A 6655-nucleotide genomic window follows, 5' to 3' on the forward strand; every position below is an offset into this window, starting at 1 on the left:
AAATGCCTCTGAATCTCATGCTCCTCACAGAACTTCTGAAACTACGAATCTGTGTACTCTGTGTCATTATCAGACTTCAACTGCCAGTTTGGTTCTCCAGTTTGGTTCTCCACCTTAGCTTTCCATAGCTTGAATTTAGAGAAGACTTTAGATTTTTGTTTCAAGAAGTACACCCAAACTTTCCTGGAGAAATCATCAATAAAGGTAACGAAATACTGAGATCCTCCCAATGACAACTCCCTAGTAGGGCCCCATACATCAAAATGCACATAATCAAGAATTCCTTCAGTTTTGTGTTTTCTAGTCATAAAACTGACTCTAGTCTGTTTTCCAAGAACACAGAACTTACAAAGGTCGAGCTTGCAGCTTTTAACACAATTTCTTCTACGCAATTTTGTCATCCCACGTTCACTGAGATGACCCAGACGCATATGCCATAGCTTTGTGTTGTCATTATCTGACTCAACAGAATGAACTCCACCTACAACTGTACTCCCTAACAGTCTGTAGATATTACCTGCAGTCAACTTTCCTTTCATCACCGTCAGTGCACCCTTAACAATTTTGATGGTTTCACTATCCTCATTAGCCTTAGGAATAAAACCATTTCTGTGTAGAGTGCCCAAGGAAATCAAATTCTTCTTCAGATCTGGAATATGTCTGACATCACATAACGTTCTAACTGTGTCATCATACATCTGAATTCTGACTTCTCTAATACCAACTATATTACAGCATCTATCATCACCCAAATAGACTGAGCCAGAATTAGTTGACTTGTATAAAGTAAACCACTCCCTGTTATGTGTTATGTGATAAGAGCACCCTGAATCAAGAATTCATGCATCCGTGAACTGAGTTGATGAAACTAAGAGCATATCGTCATCACTGCAATCTAAATTTTCACTCTGCACCACATTTACAGACTTCGATGAAGTATCACCTTTCTCCCCAGTCTGCTTCTTCAGCTTTGGATAATCTCGTTTTATATGACCTGGCTTTTTGCACATGTAGCAATGAATTTCTTTTTTGCCTCTAGACTTGGATATGAAATTTCGCCTTCCAGAACTCTCCTTTTCTTTCTTCCTTCCACAATCCTGCTTACTCTTAACATATACACTGCCACCGTGAGAGCTTCCCCCTGCATTCTGCTTCCGCTGGTTGTGAGCCAACAACGCTGCAGTAATCTCATCAAGTTTGATAGTCTCTTTCTCATATGTCAGAGTAGTCACCAGGTGTTCATAGGAAGAGGGCAATGAACACAACAAAATCATCGCTCAATCTTCATCCTCGGTACTAACATCAAGCCATGACAGGTCTGTGATTATTTGATTGAAGCCATTAACATGCTGCGCCAGATCAAACTCATCTTGCATCTTCAGCCCATACAACTTTTGCTTCAGATACAACTTGTTCGTCAAAGATTTTGCCATAAATTGAGTTTCCAATTTCTTTCAAATCTCCCCTGGAGATTTTAAAGTCATCGCGTGATACATAACCTTGTCTGTCAGATATAGACGTATCGTCACTGCCGCTCGCTGTTGTAATTTTTCCCAATCTTCATCCTCCATGGCATCTAGTTTTGCTGCCCGCAAAGCCTTCAAGATTCCCTGTTGCGCCAACAGATCTTTTACCCTGATTTGCCACAATCCGAAATTATCAGTTTCGTCGAACTTCACCACCTCAAATTTCACACCAGAAAATGTCATCTAAAAAATAAACCTGTAACAAAATTTTTCTGCAAAAAATTCCTCTGCAAAAATTCTTGCTTAGATTTTTTTTTTTTTGAAAAGAGAAAAAAAATAAAATATTTCCTTCAGACTCTTCCAGCAAAGCAAATAATTTCCTCTCTACCTCCAAGAAAAGAAATAAATATTCCCTTTATTTCCTCTCTGTATCCAGCAAAACAAAAACTTAAATTTATTTAATTTAATTTAAATCAACTTAATGAAAAAATTCCTTTAATTAAGTGAATTTAAAAAAACTTTAAAAACTTCGCTTCAACCCAAAGAGAAAAACTCCAATCCTTCCTGCGGTAAGGTAATATTCTTGCAAATAAAAGATTCTTTTATTCCCTTTTATTCCCTTCTCCTCCGCAGAATTTTTCAAAGCAGAAAAGGAAGCTTCATCCAGCAAAGGCAGTCTCCCGCTGTCTCAGAAGGAAATAATTTTCAGCCAGCCAACAAAGGAATATTCTTCCTTTTCTGTCTCCGCAAGCCAGCTAGGAAAAGTTCTGATTTGTTTCTTCTTGAATATTTGAACAGAGGCAAAGAATATGAAATATTCTTCAGCAAAGGAAAGTTCCAAACTCCTTCCCCGCCTATTCCGCCCACCCAAGCACTGTTCTGAGCGTCGCCATCCACGAACAGGAACAGTGCTTGCCTCCGCGAACTCGTTCCTTCCGCGGCAATCCTCCGCTCTTTCTCGTCCCCGAACTCGTTCCTTCCGCAGAACCGCAGAACGTCACGATCCTCCGCTCCTTCCCGTTCACTTGTCTTCTCCGGTTCCAAGGTCGCGCAGCAGGAGACCTTCCAGACCGGATCGCAAAATCTTTCTCTTCGCAATGCAAGTCAGCGAACAAACGGAAGAGCCCTCTGCGATCCGAACACGAACTCGCCAAGCCAAATCGCCGAAACCCGCAGAACTTCCCGCACGCTGCCGAATTTGCCGTACATATTTGCCTGTCGTGTCGTGGGAGAACTGCGATGTGATTCGATCTCTCTTCTGCTCCGCCTATTCGCGGAAGAAGCCTGCGCTACCGATCTTCTTCTCCGAACTCTAGCCGCCAAATCTTTTCTTCTTAAGCCAAAATTTTCTTCCCCTCGAACTCGAATCTTGTCTCTGATACCACTTATTGAGAAAATTAGGGAAAATAAAAATAGGAACGACACAAATTCAGAAGAACACAGAGATTTAATCAGGTTCAGCAAAGATGTCTACGTCGTCGGGAGCAGAGCGGCGAGTTCCTTTCACTATTCAAAAAAGAGGTTACAGAATTCAGAGATACCTCCTGGGGTTACTAACATACCTATTTATAACCCCAGGAGTAAACCCTAGGTGCAAAATGTAATTACAGTATTACCCCTGTACCATATCGCGAGGCTTTGACCCCGCACCCCAGCCTACGTAACTTCCAAATTTGGACAGATTCTTCTGCTCCGCTCCGCTCCACTTCAATCCAGCATCTATCCCTATATGATATATGAGTCATACGATAACAAAATAAATCACTATATTCTCAAGGATGTTATAGTATATTTTAAATTTTCTATGAAATGTAATGAGCTTCAAATAGATGAACATGCAAACACAATGAAATGCATTAAAGGTGGTTCATGGAATTTGCAAATGTAAGAAAATATAGTATGTCAAGCACCATGTGAGCAAAAGTTTCATAATGAAGAAAGGAAGGATATGTTTACAGGAAGCATTGAACATCATCATTTTACATCATTAAACTTCAGTGCTAGTAGCTATAATGGAATGAATAATAGTTTCTTAGACAAGTTACATACTTAACATTAGAATGAATGTTCATTATCATTAAAATGTGTACTTCATTATAGTAACACTTTAAATTAGTATTTATATTTTCCTAATAGTTTAGGAGAAAAGCTAAACCAAATTCTGTAGTTCCTCTAAAGAGAGTTTTAAGGAGAAGTATTATGAAGGTAAGGCATAAACTTTTGTTCTATTTGCATAAAACCTTCTGTTGTCAAACGTCGCTACCATCGTTAAAATGAAGTGTTCATTTTTTTTAATATTGTATTTTTGCTTGTTGCATTGATCTATCAGGAAGCGTTGTGTGTTATAGTGCCATTGGAGCTGTATTCAGTGGGGTGTTTCTAATGTGATAGGAAGGATTGTTAAGAATGTGATAGGAAGGTTTTGGTAGTATGCATGTAAATGTAAATACATAGGTATTTTGATTTCATTATATGTTGCTTTCTTCAATATCTTTAACATTGAAAATCTTAAGTTTGTTGGCATAAGCTTCTATAACATTGAAAAATCCATTCAAGCCAATTTTGCAAAAGTTCTATCCTTATTTATCTGAATTCTTAAGAGCTTTGCAAATCCTGAAGCAATATTTGAGGATGTCGTTGTCTTCTACTTTTAAGATACAAGTTAGCATTTTGATCTCATCAGATAGTTTCATGCATATATTTATTAATTGAAGATAGATTAATTTCCATGGGTATTATTACCTGAGTTTAGTTTAAAAGATGTGTAAACACCAAGGAATTGTGTGGTTTGATGTAACCTCCATTCATATAGCTTTGGATTCTGTTTAACTTTTTAATGGGGTAGTGGGAAGTACGATGGACTTATAAGATGAAAAATACTCTTTCTCCTTCAGTGTGGTTGGTGTGGCCTCCAAATTTAAGCTTGTAGATTAACAGGGTACTGCTGCGGGAGGATTCTTTTCCTGTGTAATTTCAGAGAATCATCGTATCTTGTCATTGCACAAATCTTATAATGTTAATGTGTTTTTTGATGGTTACGTATTATAGAACTTGTAATAGCATATTTATTGAAATAGAAGAATACAAATGTAATAGCATATTTATCGTAATATCATATATATTGATATTTATGTTTTTTATGTGCTTTTTGATGGCCAGATGCACCCTAAGCATGTTAAAAATTGCAACTATTATTGAGAAGGAGAGGAGAAAGAGAAGAGACAAACAAAAGTAGCTACGGTTTCAAATCCACCCAATTACCTCATTACAAGAGTATATATATGTACAATAAGTGAAAAGACTAAACTACCCTTAATTGGTAAAACAATAGAAAGAAATACAAAACTATAACAAAACTATAATATCTAACATCTCCCCACAAACTCATGATGCATCAAGGAGAATCATCAAGAGTTTGCTAGTCAAAAAATAAAAGCGTTGAATGTAATGTGATTTCATAAATATGTCAGCAAGTTGCATGGATGAAGAAATATAAGGTAAGGTGATGGTGTTATGTTGAAATTGATGGCAAGTGAAATGACAATCAATCTCAATATGTTTGGAGCGCTCATGGAAGACTGAGTTGAGGGCAATTTGTATAGCACTCTTGTTATCACAGTACATAGGAGTTGGGCTAGAGAAAGAGACACCCATACCATATCAGCACATATCAGCAAGTAACCAACAAAACCAAACAAATTCTGCAGTGGTGGATGCCATGACACGATAATCAGCTTCGGTAGAAGAGTAAGAGGCAACTGTTTGCTTCTTACTCTTCCAGGAATTTAGAGAATCTCCTAGAAAAATACAAAATCATGTGGTAGACTTACGATTGGTGAAATCACCACCCTAATCAGCATCAGAGTAGGCACGTAATTCCAAGGAGGAAGATGCAGGAAAGATAAGACTCTGAAATTGAGTGCCCCGAAGATAACGAAGAATGAGAAAAATAGCTGCCCAATGAACTGTAGTAGGAGAAGCAACAAACTGGCCTGAGCAACAAACTGGCTGACAACATGTACTGCATAAGAAATATCAGGTCTAGTGATGGGAAGATATACCAAGTTGCCAACAAGTGTACAATACAAAGTGGGATCATACAAAGGAACATCATCAGAAGAGGTATAATGAACATTAAGCTTAAGAGGAGTAGTAGTTGTCCGAGTATCAGAGAGACAAGCTTGTTTAAGGATGGTACCAATATACTTAGATTGGGAAAAAAGATAACCTCTAGGAGAATGAGCCACTTCAATCCCCAAAAAATATCGAAGAGTACTCAAATCTTTCATCTCAAACTGTTGAGCTAATTGTAATTTCAACTCTAGAATCTCATTATCATCATCCCCAGTAATGATCATTTCATCAACATATAGAGAGAATATGATACAACCATGAAGGTACTCTTGAAAAACAAGGCAGTGTCATGTGAGCTAGAATGAAAACCAAGCTAAGCAATCACAATAGAGAACTTTTCAAACCAAGCTTGAGAGCTTGTTTAAGATCATGTGAGCTTTTCAAACTTCACATGATTATGAGAGACACCTAGTGGAGACACCATGTAAACTTCCTCTTGAAGATCACTAAGCAATCACAATAGAGAACTTTTCAAACCAAGCTTGAGAGCTTGTTTAAGATCATGTGAGCTTTTCAAACTTCACATGATTATGAGAGACACCTAGTGGAGACACCATGTAAACTTCCTCTTGAAGATCACCATTTAATAATGTATTTTTAACATTCATTTGAGAAATATGCCACTGATGAATAGATGCGACTGCAATAAGAGCATGAATAGTAGTCATTTTGGCAACATAAGCAAATGTTTCTTCATAATCTAGACCATACTGTTGAGAAAGTCGCAACAAACGAGCTTTATATCGCTCAACTGACCCATCATACTTGGTTTTGATTTTATACACCCAACGAGAACCAATTGCATGTTTTTCTAAAGAAATAAAGATAAGGTCCCAAGTATCTATCTTATGCAAAGCAGAGAGTTCTTTTGTCATAGTTTTCTGCCCAAGAGGATCAAGAACAGCCTCTTGATAGGAGAGGGCTCCAACAAATTGTGAATGGAGATTAAAAAGGAAGCAAAAGAAGTAGAATAAATAAAGTAAACAAAACTTGGCAATTTAGTAGACTTACGATCACGTTGAGGGTACCGAGGAAAAGGAAGATCCACAATCACA

Source organism: Phalaenopsis equestris, unplaced genomic scaffold (genome assembly GCF_001263595.1).
Source record: "Phalaenopsis equestris unplaced genomic scaffold, ASM126359v1 Scaffold201156, whole genome shotgun sequence".
Taxonomy (NCBI): Eukaryota; Viridiplantae; Streptophyta; class Magnoliopsida; order Asparagales; family Orchidaceae; genus Phalaenopsis; species Phalaenopsis equestris.